Source organism: Falco cherrug, chromosome 15 (assembly GCF_023634085.1).
Source record: "Falco cherrug isolate bFalChe1 chromosome 15, bFalChe1.pri, whole genome shotgun sequence".
NCBI lineage: Eukaryota > Metazoa > Chordata > Aves > Falconiformes > Falconidae > Falco > Falco cherrug.
In genome coordinates, this window is record NC_073711.1 from 20,207,643 (window position 1) to 20,225,378 (window position 17,736).

Sequence of the window (17,736 nt, forward strand, 5' to 3'; positions counted from 1 at the left end):
TATTCACATTTTAGACTACTTATTCAAGGCAGTTCTTCAAGGGAGGCAAACGTATCCCTGGCCAACTTCTATTGCAAAAGCACACATTTTGAAATGAGTTGATCATTAGGCACTCTGCTTTCATTTGCCAAATTAAAATAATCACCCACCACTTATTTCTGTTAAGACACTGGCATGTTAATTCATGAATTTTTTGCTTTAAAATGTTTCTGAATGTTTTGCGGTGTAAGATGTTGAATACAAAAGTCACAAGTTTTGCATATTTTTTTGCTCTGTCTTCCTCAATGTTTCTCTTTCCTGCTTCTGTCTTCCTAAAGGCTTGAGTTCTTATTAGTTAGTGTCTGATGACTCCATCCTGAATATTTCAGAGGCCAGACTGCTCTGTTCCATCTGGCTTTCTCCCAGCCTCTCCATACTGCCCACTATTTCATGTTCTACAGATGATGCTTAAATGGCTTTTCATCCCCTGCCCCAGTGCCAGAGCCCTCAGGTGCACAGGTAATCTCCAAATAGATTATCACAGGAAGGTCAGTCAACTGCCACAGGATGTGTAGAGGAAAGAATTTGGATCCTTCCTGTAGATTCCACCAAGACTGGCTTCAGTTTGTGGTTTCTAATTTTGTCAGGTTTGCCTACACCCAAAATCACTGTAATGTTTTTTTTATTAATACATACTGTGCTTTGGACTGTTAATCTAGCCAAAACCAGCAGTTAAACCACCGTGCTAGAAGCTTTGCCCATCTGAGGAATTTTTCCCTGTTGGGGAGAGGGAGGAAAGTTTTTCTTGTCCTTCATCCCTCCACTCAGCAACGTTTTGTCAGAGAGATTCTGCAATTCTCTTTGAACCTCCAAGTTGTCCTCCAGGGCAGTTTGTCATGAGAAGCTTGTCACCCAAACAGGAGCCATTTAGTAGTTCTCAGGCTTAGTGCCTTATACCCCCTGTCTGAAAGAGCTTCTTAAATACCCGTTTCCTTTGCATTTACTGAAACATTTTATGACAGCTTTGCAAATGGAGTGCATGGCTTTTCATTCTCAAGGAAGGAAAATAAGAGCTGCTGTTAGGAAACATCTATTTAAGTGGCTTTGTCCATGAATAAATGATATTTCTCAAAAAAAGGAAAAGGAATATTTAATATTCTGCCTCAGGGAATCATGTTTCTGTTTTCTACATTGCATATTTCTTCTCTGGGTCTGTGCTTGTGGTTTTAGAGATCTCAAAAGCAGTGACATTAAAATAGAGGTAGTGACCGAATCGAAAAATGTTAAGAGAATGAAAGATAACATTTCATTACTTATTCACCTCTGATTTTGCTTTGCATTAATTTCACATTTATTAAGGTTCACATTGAGGAAACTAAAGATTAATAAGTAAATAATGGTGCATGCTCTGAGGAGAGAAAAGCAAGAGCAATTATAGCAAGATAGCTGGACAAGGAAGCAGAAAATTCAAAAAGGAGAGGCAGGCAAAGGGGACATGAAAAGAAAAAGACAAATTTTAATATACTACAGAATCACCATGCCTTTTAATTACTGTACCAGAGAATAACACTATATTCTACTTCCTATACCACTTATTGTAAAGGATGCTGTTTTTTTAACTTTGATTTCTCTGTATATGAACGGTACCTTTTTCCTGAGTAGTGTATCAGTTTGCTGTCTGTACTGCCATGACTGCAGTGAGCACGTTACTACACGTATGAAAGCATAGCTACATCTTACACTCAGAGTAGCGATGACAGCTGGTTTGTGATCTTAGTCTGTGGGCTCAATCTCATTTTAATCTGTGAAAAGTGAGGGAAGCTTTCATGATGCACTTGTTCCGAGACAGAAATCTGACAGAAAAGCTGTTTCAGTCAGTCTTTGATTTCAAAATGATTTCAGCCTTGAGTAACATGGCTTTTTGCAAAACTGATCTCCATAGACGGAGCCTCACTGACCTGCCTCTGGAGGGTGCCTGTCCTGTAGGACATGGACCTACACACCTGCTAAAATGCTTTGTTCTGAAACATGGGCAGGTAGACCGCTGTCAAGATACCAGAGCTATCAGCAACTTGGTTTCTCTTTGCTCTCTGTGAAGTCATTTTTGGGAAGTTTACAGGACGTCAGAAGAGGTGATGGTACAACTTGACCTATGCTGAAAGCAGTTAGGATTTGAACCAGATTTCAAGTAAAACCAAACCAGGTTACTGATTCACACTGGTGTGTCCTGCCACCCAGTTTGTGCACGCCTGCTGTCTTGGCACAGTTGGCCTTGTGGAAGTACTGCTGACAAACCTCTTTACGAAGCATCTAGCTGTGTGCATTTCACCATCACCTTCTGAAAATACACCTCCAGAAGCTACTTTATGATTCAGGTCTTGTAATTTTATGATTAACATCTGTTTCTTACAATTCTCTAATCAAACTATCTGTTATATTCATTGAATATCTTTGCATTCCGTTTTCCCCCCAGATATTTATTCTATATTCATAACCATCAAAGCATCATGTCCCTTTGAAGTAACTACTGTCGAAACTTCTACTCTCTTTTTGCTGGTACTGACAATTTGTAGAGCAGGTGCTTTTAAAAATTAACTCTTACCTTCTTGTTCATATTCTGGAGAGATATATCTTTAGTGGGCCTTTTACCTGTTCAGTAATTCCATAGAGGGTTTCTTCTGGTTGGTTTACTTCTGATACAATGAAATATGAAAGATGTTTTTTATATAAAAGGTAAATAAAAATTCCACAGGGTACAGGGTAGTGGAATTAATATTTGTATCATGGTGATGTAAGTACAAGGATTTAGGGTTTTTTTTAATTTATAATTTGAGAATAGCTGTAGTAGTAAGCATTGCTTAGAAAAAATGAAACAAACTGTAAAATTTGCACTACTGTTGACTAGTTACCTTGAGGTTAAGTGTTGCTTCAGCTACAAAATATTACCGCAGAAAACCAAAGCATACCACTAGGCAATATGTGACTCCTGTGTTTCATAAGAATACTGCAATCCCCAAAAGAATGTTATATGTCCTATGGTAGACTGTACACCAAGCCCACCGGTGTAATCCTGCTGTGTGGTTTTGCTTCAGGAGAGGTGAAGAAGCCTCAAAATTGGCTACATCTTGGTTGAGGATGTAAAGAGCAGAAACTCTGATCTGTTTTCCCATGGAACCTGTTCATTCTTTAACTGGTATAGGTTTGGAAATTTATTCCATACAGTGTAAACCTTTGTAACCTTTTAATGAGAGGATTATACAAGTAGGTATGAACTGTAGTGATGAGACTCTCTCTAGTAATGTTTTTTTAATGGTGAAGGAGACGTAAGGAGCATCAAAGTAGTAGGAAGAAATGTTCTGCACATGATTGACTTTGATTTTTTGGAAGCAGAAATTGATTTGCATACCTTTTCAAACTATACTAAGGACTGAAGCTCCCAATTTCCTCCTTTCCATATGAATAGAATTTGAACTGTTATTAACTGTAACTTTAAAAGAAAAACCACACAACCAGGCAACTTAGAGAAATTGCTCCATCCTGTTGGTTTGTTGAGGAGTTTTTGGGACAGAATTGTGCCTGGCTTTCTCAAGAGCTAACTCTCAAGACTGTCAGTGTGGTACGAGATCAAATTTACTGGTGTTTTTTACCATATAATTCAGTCTTTGGTTTTTAGTTCTTGTAAGTCATCTTGTAAGCAACAATGGAGAGAAATTATTATAATAGAATATGCTGAATTCAACTGACTTAGCAGAAATGTATTTTGAGTGGTTGTCTGTCTGAGTTTAACATTTCTCTTAAAAATTTAACTTGGAGGACATCAATAATGCTGCTTTTACTAATATAGTAAGCTGAGTGATAAAAAATACTGTTTCTGTAAGAAACAAATTCTCCACATTGGTGCATAAAGAGAAGGCAAGCAGTACATGACTAAAACCTGATCATTCTGCCATGCATAGAGATTTAAATATCAGAATATCATAAAGGATGGAATCAGTACCTGAACTAGTACAGTTTACTTGGGAAGAGTGAAAAAAAGCCACTTTGGAAAGTGAGGTCCTGCCTTGGCAGCTGCTTGGAGTTCTTTGAAGGTGTCAGCAAGCATGCAAATGAAGATGATCTGTTTTCTGTAATTGCTACCATTTCCAGAAGGACTTTGGCAAAACCTGTTGCAAAAGGCTTTCAGGAAACAAAGAAACAATCAAAAAAACCCAATTGTAGAACTACAAGAGAATGTCCTGCCATAGGTTAAGTAATGGGCTAGAAGAAGGTTGGTGTAAACAACCAGCTCTTAAATTAAGTGAGATCACAAGCAATGATTCCTAAGGGTCTTTCTCAGGAAATGTGTTGTTTGTAACCACAGAAAGCAAAGGACCATGTATTCACCTGAGCTGGGTGTGAAAGCTGCTGCTTGAGTACTTGTGTACAGCCATGTGACAGATGCTTATGTGGAGTAAACATGTAACACTTTCTTTATGCCAGCTGATATCCAATATCCTACTTCTAAGAATACATTTTTTTCAAATAATATACAGAACAAAGGTACATTTAAGATAAAAATACCTATACAAACAATGTACATGTACATAATGTACGTGAGCAGTATTTTACAGAGCTTATTAACTTTGAACCTTGCAGTGGAGGAAATATTCAGGTTTTAGGGGTTTTGCCACTTAATATTCAAGGCCAATGCAGAGGATCTCCTTTATGTTTAAGTGCACAGAAACAATAGCAGAGTAGTATGATGTGGATTTATGTTTCAGCTTGATAGTGTTATTTAACTAAAAGGTTTACTTTCTTATATCTGTGAGGAAAAGTAATGCAATATGGATGTTTTATATACATAGGTTGAGATAGTGTTTTCAATTGCTGCTTAACTTGTTTTCCAAATTTATCCCTGCTATCAGGTATTGTTTTGAGAAGGAAATTCTAAATGTATGGGAAAGGATGTATGTAATGCATTCTTGATAACCTCTTTAAGACAAGAGGCAACTGTTTAATACAGGTAAGAACACCAAATATGGCAGTGAATCTTCAGGAAATGAAATACTGTGAGATACGTTATAAATCTATCAGAGAGATAAATTTAGAAAAAGATTGTTGCCATTGCTGTGTGCTTGTTTGCATAGTTTAATATTGTGACAACGTTACACAGAAACCTCATCAACTATGACTTTGAAACACACCAGCTGTTTAATTGCCTACCATAACACAGAACGAGACCTTAGGAAATACAAAACAATAGCTCATCTACCAATCTGTATTAAAAATTGCTGATTTTGTAAATATTGTCATATGTTTTTAGAGAAATGTGCTTGTAAGAAGTTGGTGACATTACCATATATCTATATAAAAGGAGAGTGATAACAAGTAACATCTGAAGGAAGTAGCAATTTTTTATGTGTGTGTGAAATTGACATATCTCAATATACGTTTCAAAGTCAAATTTTTATTTAGTATGAGTAGCTGTAATTTAACCCACTGTAGCAAAATAGGTGTAGCCTATGAGAAGCTGTGCTGATGGATTTGTTTCCTGTTTGCAATTTGCATTGCTGGTTGTAACAGTACTCCAAAGGTAGAGCTCTCAGGGCAGCTTGCTATTCAGAGCTTCCAACAAATTCAAATCTTAATTTCTGAGTTAACAATTATGTTGTGATATTACCAGGGTGGTTTGTTTTTTTTTTTTTTCATTTGCTTGTTCATTTTCCCTCTAGCATGATTGACAGATTTATAACATTATAGGTAGAGAAATTAGATAGCAGAAAAATAGTGTTAAAAAATAGGTAATGAAAAAATCCAAGGCAGTGTTTTATGTTCTTATGAAATTATCTTTTTTATTAGATTTTACGAATTAAATGCAGGAATATTTTTGTATCAGATGACTGGCCAATATTTTTGTTTGCCTTTAGTCTTTTGCACTTTATCTTCTAGTCGCATCTTTACATACTCATAGAAATAAATTGCTGACAATTTGCAATGTTCATATGTTTTGGTTTCCCCCTCACAAAACCCCAACATGCATGTAGTGTTCTACTAGCTCCCACCTGTGTTTGATCTGAGATGGCGATCACCTGTTCTGATAGCTCACCTGCTTTAATGCTTAAGATGTCAGGGGAACGATAAATGTAAAAAATGGGTGAATAACATACACCATCCAAACAGACAACAAATTCATCTGCAAAAGGATATCTGCAGACGTCACTTCACTTCTACATCTTAAAATGTAGTGGTAATGAAGAGGAGAATAAACAACTTTAAAAGATCGTGATCTCACTCCATGAGGATTCATCTTTTTGAGGTCATCTGAAACGTTCATACTTTCATATCTGTGAATTCTAGGCATGATTAGTTAATTCATATTTTACAAGTCTTTTGACCAGTGGCAGAATTTGACTTTTTAATACTCAGGTTTTTTATAATTTTCTTAAATGGAGAGGAGGTAGGTGGGGAACAGGCGGCAGTTTTTGCTGCTGGGAAAAGTGTGTCCGTAATTACCCCAAAGAAATGTAAGACAGTTAAAGATAACAGTGAACTAAGAATAATTAATTTCTACCTTTTGAAAAATATTTTGAAGCACATACAAGGCTCTACAGATAGTTTTTATTAGCGTCCCTGAGATATGGACTGTTAAAGTCTAGACACTGAATTACCACCTGCAGTGTATGGTAAGAAATCACTACAAGTAAAATCTTTTGAAAATGTATCTGCCCATCCTTTTTTGTTCTACAATAAAAAAAAGTTAAAACATAGGAGTAGGACTGCCGATTTCCTCTGAAACTTTTAAAAAATCTGGGGAAAAAAAGACAACTTTTTGCTAATAACTAGATTTTCTTCAGTCTCTCCAACAAATCACTTTAAAGAAAAAGCTAGATGATGTTATATTGCCACAGGAGGTCAAATACTGTTAATAATCTTTAATAAGGAAAATGTAAAAATTCAGACTTTACAATTTAGAACTTATGCATTCGCAGGCACATTACCAGCTAAAAATAGAGAAGACAAAGTTATAAGATTCAAAGCTCTGACACTGTTTGTGATAAGCATTTACATCTATGAAATTTGTTAAGCTGCTGTGTCATATAGTATTCTGAAAACTATAATGTATAAAATTAGCATATAAAAATTCATTCTAAGCAAAATCAAACTTGCTAGCAAGGTACAAGGTGATTGTATGGTTTTCAAAGAAGGTGGCTGAGCTGCGGGCCTGAACATTTTTCTGGTTCATTTCAGAGCATGCCTCTGCATTCCCTCCGGGAGAAACTCGGGGTGCGTGTGTGGGGCCAGAGCTGGACCCAGCCTGGAAGGGGTCCTGCTGTCTGGACAGCAGCTTTCAAAGCATGATGTTTGGATCAGCTTTCCTTCTTAGGAAAGTAGAAACACAGGAACTGCTTGATGGGTGTTGGTCAACATTGTTTACGGTCCCAAAAGACGGACAGACATTTCAGCTGCAGACAAACAGGAGTATATGTAGCATCTACAAAAACATATAAACCACTGATGCAGCAGACATACGTGGTACAGGTGGAGAGATTTAAGTTTCAAAAAAGTTACTTATACAAATCTCATTTACCGTTAACGGCAGTTGTGGCTTGCCTATATTTTCTGCCTTTGGTACTTTCTCTAATTAAGGGAAATGAAAGAGTTGAAATTAAGGATCTGTAATTGCTCTTTAGGTAAGGATTATTCATTGTCTTGCTGAAGAATGTGATACAGAATGGAGCACTGGCGTGCCAAAAATGATTCTCAAGCAAAAAACAACTGCATTAAGCATTTCTAAAGACCCTGCACATGATTAATCCACCTCTGAACAGTAATATTCTTCATTTGCAGTATGGTGTTAGTCAGGAATTATTGCTACATTTCCTAATGAAGTTTTAATAAAGCTTTTAAGCTGCTAAAATTACCTGAAAGTTCAGCTCTTTACTGCTCAAAACATAAGCAGCACATTTTACTTCAAAAAAGGTAGTAGATCATGTGAAAACTGTGGTATATGGATGCATTTGCGTGCATCCTCAAGTAATAAATCAAGAAGAATGTAAAAATAGCATTTCCCCAGTTTAGTTCAACAGCTTAAAGGTAATTATCTTTATAAATAACTTGTAGTACTGTTAAAAATGCATCATTGTCAGATACCACAAGTATCCTTTTGTAAAATGAAGGGTAAACTGGTGTGGAAGCAACAATAGTATTCAGTGGTGTTTGTGTATTGCTGACTTGGAGCAGAACCAGCCCTTTTCAGACACATGATATATTTGCTTTCTAAAGTTGCTTGCATTGTCTAGGGATGAGGATTAAGGCTTAGACTTTTTATGTTTGATCTGTCTGTGTCCAGGAGGTATTATTTATATGGCATGGGATTTAGGACATGATTCACATTTCCAGAAGGAATAAAACCAATTGTTTTCTGTAGAAAGGTTCGGTCTGTGAAAAGGCAGATTTATAAAGTTTTGATACAGTTCTTTTGAAGAAAAGAAAGTGTATGTAAGAGCTTGTAGTTGGACTTGACAAGCTAATTAAATGTTGTCCAACGCTTAATTACTAGAGCTTTGGTTGAAAAGAAATGTGCAAGTATTTCGTAAATCCATATTTGACCAAGCAATTTTATTTTTAAAATAAGACACGTTTGTGTTTTTGTTTTTATTATTGGAAAGACCTTAAAAACAAGGGAAATTTTAGGAAAAATAAATCTATTAATATATGAGATGGTGAAGTTACCTATTTTTCTAATAAAAAGCTCTTCAAATAGACAAGGATAGAAATGCCTCTTTCAAAAGTGAAATTCAAATTAAACGAGATTGGGTTAAATAGCTTGAGTAAAGGAAGCAATATTGAGTATAGTAAAAATCTGAAACCTTTGGCCACATAATAGTGCCCTCCATGGAAAACACTGAACATTTTTCTTCAGCCATTAATGAGCTTGACTGTGTAAACTCTCTAATTTACATTAGCTGGACACAGGCCAGGCCCAGCCCAGCAACCACCTCCACCCTTGCAACCCTACAGAAATAGTTATGCCATCATTTTGTTTCTCTGAGGTGGGAGAGAAAATCTGAGAAAAGCTTTGTTCCAGTGCCACCTAGTAAAGGAGACGAATGACTAGATTATAGCAGGAACCCTGTTATGTAGTTTGATATTCGCTAGGGAGTATTGCTTACAAAGAGAAGCATGCCTTACAAATGAATATTCAACATGGAGTTATGCTGATAAAGGAAATTAATGGGAGATTTTTGGAGCTGCTCCTGGTAGATATTGTTTTGCATAGGAAGGATTACAGAAGAACTTGAAAGGAGGTGTTTGTTTAGATTTGTTTCACATTACTTTGACATATTTGTTGTCACAAAGAATTGCTGAACCAAGAATGATTGAGAATATGTGATTTTTCTTTGATTACTGTATCCCTCTATTATAAATACAGTTATTGATTTGTAAAAGTGTTTTTTTGAATATCCAGCAACATCCACCAGTATCCAATATGACGAAAGCAAAACTGGTAATTATTTGGATAGTTTATGTACACATTGTTGAACTATAAAAGCTAGGAAAAGTATTATAAAATAACAATGATAATGATGTTCACAGAAGAGAAGAATAATTTCCATTAATGAAATCAAAAAAGGTCAACTCTTTGAAGCAAAGTAATATAATGAAGTATGACTCGGTTAATCTTGGTGCTATTAAAAACTTAAAATATTAGAAAAATTCTATAAAATGAAATTATAGCCTTGCAGTAACATTATTTTTATTCAGTACTATTTCTCATTTATCAGGTTTCTGCTAATGGCCTTAGAGATTTAGAGAAAATAATCTGAGTGGTATGCTTCCACAGGAACTCAGTTAAGTCTGCCTTTTGGATTATTGTTTTGGGATCTGTACGATTTAAAAATGAATAAAACCTCCCTGTATAGCAGTGATAAAGATTATATGCCTAGCACAGTGTCTTTCAACATACAGCATTTAGGGGAATCTAAGACTGCAAATTCCTCCAACATTTGTCATGAAATAAGGATTTACATCTGGTTGTAATGGAAAAAAAACAGCTTCTATAAAATTTTTAATAAAGAAAAGCACTTTGTGCTTGCACATACCCTAAATGAGTTATGTTGTATGTTTCTGTCAACATGATATGCTTGTGTGTCCTAAGAAAACAAAAATATTTCACTGAAAAAAGTACTTCTCACTTTCATTTTCCAAATGTTATGATATAAAAAGCCCAACTTTTTCAATCTAGCTTCTAAGTTACTTTACCAATTAGTGACAATTTTTGGAGCCTAGTCTCCTCTTAACTAAGTCAGAGCCATGAGAACAGACTGGCCAGTGGTATGTTAAAGCAGCAGCTAGACAGAATGGAAAATAGAATAATCAATGGAAAAGTCACTATTTACTGATCAGGTAGATACGGAAATTATTTTCTTAAGCTAAATCTGCTTGGGAGTATGTAATAATGTCAGCTAGTGCTGCCTCTCTTGGTGTCAGCCTTAGTTTTGTCTTTGTTAGATGTAATTCCTGCAATAAACTGTTAATTGATGTTTGTAGACAACACACTTTGGTGGTACATTTCACTGCCAACATTTGCCCATACGTGTAACTGCAATATGCAGCTTTTAAATAGTGACTGTTTTGAGGACAATAAGTAATATGATCAGGAAGATTTGTTTGGGTTTTTGTTTTTTGTTTTTTGTTTTGTTTTTTCCCTGTAGGTTAGTCATCAGAGAAAATTATTAGGTTTCTGCAGTCTAATACTTATATATTTAAATAAAATTATCAAGTCACATCTTCCCTGGACTGAGATAATTAAATCATTTTTTTTCAGTATATTAAAAGAACTAAAAGAAATAAAGCAGAAAATTCAGCAGTAACTTTAATCAATGTGGAGGTTGTTTTACAAGTATGTTTTACAAAGTCATTTTAGTATTTTGCTGTTTACATAAATGTGTCTATTCACTGTAAGTGTTGTAAACTATTCTCAGTAAAAAACATTACTTTTGTTAGGTAACATAACTAACAGCATTTTTTCTGAAGTGCTTGGAGTGCTATTGTTTATGATACAAAGTAGTTTCTAAATATATTTACAAACCACAAAACAACTTGAAAGTTTATTTTGATCTGTTTGAGGTTCTTATTCAAAATTGTGTGAAAATTATCATATATGACGGGTTCTTTGGCTACAATGACAGTATATTACGGAAAAGCTTGAAATACTGTGAAAGGCTGTCTCATCATGTTTTTGTACTACAAAAGGCTCCCATTTCAAGCTTAGTCTGTGAAAGTTTACCTCATCCTGTGCTTCAACAAATTAAAGCCTACCTTTTTTTCCCCTGCAATTAGTTTATAATTCTTTAGCTATACAGCCTCTTGTAAAAGTATATAATCTAATTTCAAGCCTAGTTTGCTTCTAATTATCTGTTTATCAGCAATTGAGAATATTTTTTTTTCTTTACTCACAAATTTTAGGCTTTCAGAAGAACAGAAAATCTGGTATTGAGAGTGGAATGTATTGTTTATATAGTCTCTAATCTAATATACATGAACATTTAATTTTGCTTTATTTCAATAACGGTCAGAAAATTGTTTTGAGACTACTGTTCACTGTGTTCAATTTTCCTCTTAAAAACCAGGCTTTGAAATGGATGGAAGTTTTATGTGTTTGTTTCTGTATAATAGATCAGTTTTTTCATAGAAGCTATGAATAATTCTTTTTTAGCAAGCCAAGCCTCTTGGTGTTACCATAAAGGCTTTTACTTGATCCTTCTGATGGGCTACTTATAGTCACAGTGTTGCTGAATGCAAAGAGGACTGGGGTTTTTTGTTGTTAGTGGTGTGTGGTAGACACTATATACACAAAAATACAATATTCCTTTGCAGTATTTTCCAATTTCATTGAAGAGTTGGAATGCTCTGTCTCCCTGTTTTTCATAAATGTTAGCACTAAAAGTGAGTCATTAAGGAGTTAAGTGACTGAATTTCATACAAGTCAGTGAAAATCTCTGAAGTGCCAAACCCATAAACCACATCAGTACTTTCTGACAGATTCTCATTTTAAAAGAAAAAACAGAACCCAAAGGGTAATCTTCGTCATGATTAACTTTTCCAGTTGTACAACAAATGTATGAGGATCCAGGACACAAACTGGTGCACAATGACTTTGGTAAACAGAATGACTGAGTAGAATCACCCACCTGTGAACAAACATGTTGTGCAGTTTTTTAAAAAACAAAATCTGTGGAGCAAAAAAAAGTAAAACAAAATAAACCGACAAACAACTTGTTAGACCAAGCTGAGCCTGTCATTCTGCATCCAGCCCTGCTGCTACAACTAACAGGGTTGTGACGTACCAGGGAAGGGTATGGAATAAGATATAAGTGGGAACAGAACAATTTCAGCTGCAAGATAGATTTCTATGTTTCACATATATGTTAGGAAATACTATGACAAAGCAAAGAGAAGGACTTGGAGTTAAGTCCAACATTCTGTGGAGGACAGAGTAGAATACATGCACTCTTAAAAGTTGTGTTGCTCAAAACAATTCAATTGTCTGTCTTAGTGACTCATCAATTTTCTAATATGAAAATGAAACATCTTTATTCACAACTTCATAGAATAGGGTTTTGTTAAATGTTTTATCTTCTTTTCTCTAAGACTGTAAGAAAAGTTCTACAATATTTCAAAGAAATTTTCCAAATAATTTATCTGATTGTGGTTCATGCGTTCTCTGATGCTCTGTGTATTTAAGGAGTACATATACGTCTGCTTTTCTAAGACATCTTATTTATGAGAAAGTGAGTTTATAGAATCCGGGAGTATAAGTGTCTTTGTATTAAACTAATAATTTGGAGAATGGTGAATATTTTTACAGGAAAGACTTCTTAAAAATATTAAGAGGTGAACTTTGGATGGCTCCATAAGTAAAATATATAGGTTTGTAAGGGAAGCTTTTTGTAAAGATAAATTTATTTCTCCTGCTAAATTTTCATTATTAGCTCTACTTTGGAAGAAGGGTGAAAAGTCTGTCTTCAAACCTTCTCTCCTTTCTTAGCCTTGGCAGCACTAAAGCAAATTACTTGCTTCATAATGTTTTTGAGAAACTGTATCAACCTCTTACATGATTTTGGAAAGTAATTTCAACTCAGCTTTCAAGAAAGGAGACTCAGAAAAAAAAAAAAAAAAGAGGCAAATATGCAAAATACAATAGTGAAAAGACTAGGTCCTGTTTTACTGGGTTAAAAAAAAACACACCTTGGTTCTAAATTCCCAGAGATTTAAGATCTTATCACTTTAACTTAGCTTTTTTTTTTTTTTCCAGTGGCCACATCTAAAATTAGAGTATCTTTTCTGTTTTAGAATTAAACTTAATTAAATAGACTTACAGTTCAATAGGCCAATGTTTAAACAAAATTTGAATGTCAATTAAAGTTACAGAGTCATTATCACAGATAGATTTTTTTGGATGTTCTGCCATTATTCAATAGATAGCTTATAATCCATTATAGAGAATATTACCACCAAGTTATTATTTTTAATATAACCTAAAATATTGGATTCTTTTTAATTTCTAAGCATTAAAATAATTTAATTCATCTTTAATGGATATACTTGTCACTGTCAAATTCTTGGAGATCTTTTCCCCTCTGCTTTTAAAGCACTCGCTGAAAAGCAAAGCACTAAGGCACAGCAAATTTACCCAGACAAATAGTTATCACTCTCAGCAATGAATGCTTTCTGAATAGCAACCTATTTCATGGTCGGCATGAACCGTAATGCCTGCAGGACCTGTTCTGGGGAGAGGGGATGATGAAGGGGAGCAGAGTTCGAGTGGCACCTGAGCTACAATGGGCCAGGCGATTTCAGTTTACTCGTATTATTTGAGAGAGAAAGCAGATTAGAGGAACATGTTAATGTATTGAAATGTATTGTGGAAAGAGAAGAAACAAACAGAAATAGAAGACTGCAGAAGCAAAGTGTGTGACATCATTTGTGATTTTCTATGCATTACTGAAGTCTAATGTGCTGGTTCATATAGATGGAATATTAATGAAAATGAGTAACTCAGGGATCCATGTAAAGGCGAGATTTGGAGAGGTAGTTTTATGTCAAAGGAGTCTCGGTTTCTGGCATGCAAAATGAAACTCCAGGGAACACAGCAGTGAAATCTTGAGGAAGTGGAAAATAACGCATGAAAAGAAAAAAAAAAAAAAGCTGGGTTATCATTTACCCCTGACTGCTAATGTTGAAGAACACAGAAAATGAAATTGGAGGAGGTATCTGAAAATGTATGAAGTTATTACTTAGAACTGACCTTGTGAAATAACTAAGATCAAAGAAGGGAATATACAGAAAAAAAGTTAATACTCATTTCTGAAAGTCCAGGTTATGTGCATCCTTTGGGTATTAAGGAAATTAGCGAGAAATACCCTGCTGCACAACTGAGAATTCCTTTATGAGAAGTCATGTTTAATGGGGAAGGTAAGCAAATATTAGAACAAAGCAAACAAAGTGACACTTTTCAGAGGACAGAAGAGTAAACTTGTTAATTAAAGATAATCAATTTTAAAAGACCAAGGCTTAGTTCACAAAAGGCATTTAAAGCTTAACGGGGACAGAATATAGGCATTTTATGTCAAGAAGTGTAATCCTTCCAATTTCTGCCCAAATGTGAACAGACAACAATCTGCTAATGCTTCCAACTGCTCCAGGAAGATTTATCTAAATTGTAGGCTCTTTTCATACACAAGATTGCTACTATAATGTCACAGTTTAGCCTCTATTTCACATCTTGCCCTAGGTGAGATTTTCTGCCTAGTTATTCCAGGTCCCTACTACCCAAAGGAAAGACTAGCTATGCTCAATCCATACCTGATACCCAGGGTCCTTGTCGCCTGCATCACATAAAAGATACAGAGCTCTGGATGACCACAGTGTCACCATTCCTAAAAGAATTAAACATAATCTGGGTATAGGGAAAAAAAAAGATAATATGCAGAAAAGCACGTGGAAGATCCTGGAAAAAGCATGTCAGTATTTTCCCCTCGGGAAACTGGTCAGGCTGAAAAGGTTTAGAGGATCAGGGCTTTCAAAAGGCTTGAGACCAAATATTGGGATACATAAAGGGGCATGGCATGGAGTACAGCAAAATTCAGAGCTGATTTTGGTAACCAGTGAAGTGAAAGGAGAAAGAAAAACCATCAGCAGCCAGACACGCGAGGGCATCCTCAACTAACTAATCAAACCCAACAGACAGTAAACTAAGTTATGTTCAGAGTCACAGACATCTGTTTTGGTTGCTCTACATGCTGCTTAGTAATGATGAATGTGAATACAAGAATGAAAATTATGCATATGTTCTTGTGATTTTGACAGCAGCAACTTCTATGTTAGCTCTTGACTGAAATGACTGATTTTCCCTGTGAGAAAGCTTGTCTATGTGCCCAGGTTTCGGAGCTGTCACGTATGAGACACAGTTACCCCCTTGGCTATTGAAGGGTGAGCGATCAGGAGAGCCAGGATTCCTCACTTCCAATGGCCTTCTCCACTGATTTTCAGCAACAATTATCATACTCTGCCTATCTGTGATTTCTGAAATTTTCGCTTTCAGGTGCCATGCTTTCAATAGCAAGATTTTTAGGATGGTATAAAATATTCTGTAGAACAGCTAGAAATGTGTATTTAAATCAGATTTGAACTTGCATACCGTATCTAATTTATTTTGACTACAACACTTCTGTATAGACAAATACCATTATCATATATAGATTTTTAAGGTATATTACCACACACACGTTCTTTCTAATGGATGGGATGGGCAGTTACTCTAGTGCTCATTGTAAGTTCTGAATCCTGACAGCAGGCAGAGAATTCCTTGAAGACCCGAGCTTAGTGTGTAAGCCTCAAGAGCAGAGACTTGTTTTCCTTCAAAATTCAGATATCACCATTTTAGTTTTTTCCTTGTCAATACACCAGAAGCTGTGAATACCATTCTGAGGTATACAGCTCCTCTAGACGTGCCATACCAAACACATTTACATTGAGGATGTGGATTTCAGTGAGAAATCTAGAAGTTACATGTTACATTAGCAGTACAAAATACCATGTTACACTCCAGTTAAGTTATGGTGAAAGTCAAACATCTCCTTTCTGTCACTGTGATTCTATGGTTACTTTGAGTAACTAAGACCATTTACTTTCATTGTAATATTACTCTGGAAGCAGCTTGCGTTATCACCACCTAACAAATTGTGAATAGCAAATAGTAGCTGTCAGGCAGACGGCATCAGACCTTCAACCAGCCTAGTAAGGGATATCTGAGAGTATAATTTCAATAAACCAGATTTGCATACTGAGGACCTAACGTGTCCTTTCTATATGGATGTGTGATGACAAGCTGAAAAATGAGCTTAAAGTATATTCAAATTTCTGCATTTCAGGAGCAAAAGGACAAACTGTTTACAGTATATGAACAAGGTTCAGAGCATGCAGATTGAGTGAAATGTCACTCAGGAACTTGGAGAAAACTGAGGATATTTATTTTCGGAATTGTAAATGATGGCATGATTTCCTTAAAATATCCATGATTTCTTAGAATTACTCATAAAACGTAGTTCAAAGAAGTATAGACTGCAAAATTATGTATCATTCATGTACATTTTCCAAAAATCATGTTCAGGTCATAAAGCATAATGCCAGACTAAAATATAATAACAATAAATATCAGAGTCATTTGTTAGACCATCTCGATAATTAGAGAATGCATTCCCATAGGATTAGAATTACTGTAATGTATGCTAGCAGGATGTTTGAAAACAACCCTCTTAATAAATGGAGTTGACAGAAAATACACTGCAAAAGAATTACTGGCGAAGGCATGTAAAGTAAGAGATTTGGCAGGAACTTTAAGAACACAAATATGCATCACTCAAGGGAGAAGATTTCTATCCAGGGAACAAGCTGTCTTTGTAAACAGGATTATAGCCATAATAAGCATCTAGAAAGAGTATATGAATTCCATCGAAGAAAAATGGTATCCAACAGAAATAAGCAATATAAGGAATATTTCAGTGACAATTACTTCATGTTGTTACTCTAAATACTTAAAATTGTAAAATCAGTTTTATTAATTTTTACATTTAATTGTTTATTTAATTGTTACATTAACCAGTGACTTTGCTTCTCTATCCCCATAGCAGATGTTCGTTATAAAAACTGAATACATTAAGATGATTACATTATTCAAACTCTTTGATAATTCATTTGTATTAAAACCATAAGACTCTGTTGACATTTCCCTAGGGTACATTTGGTGAGGTTAAGCAGGATAAATGTCACAGTTAGTAATGCTGTTAAGATAAAAAACTTGCAATGGAACTACATATTATTTCTCTGCTTTATGGTCCTTAACAGCAACTTTTAGAGCTATATTTCCTTTTTAAATGATGCATTATACCTTGAAAAGTAAAATAAAAAGACCTGAAATTATGATTCTTGCTCATTTCATCAAGAACAAAAGAATAGAGGAGGAGAAATCTTAAAGAAGTATGCATGACTTTTTAAAAAGAAGTTTTGAAACAAAAATAATATACTACGTTTAAGTATAATGGCCCTGGTGAAATGTGGTAAAGATGACTGTATCTTAAAAAGAATGTAACATGTGTATTAATTTCAATGCAATTGCTTCAGAGTAGGAAGTGAACCATAAAATCACTGAGATTCAAAGATGAACCTCAAATATAGCAAGGATTTCAATATTTTAGAAATGTTTGATTATATAGC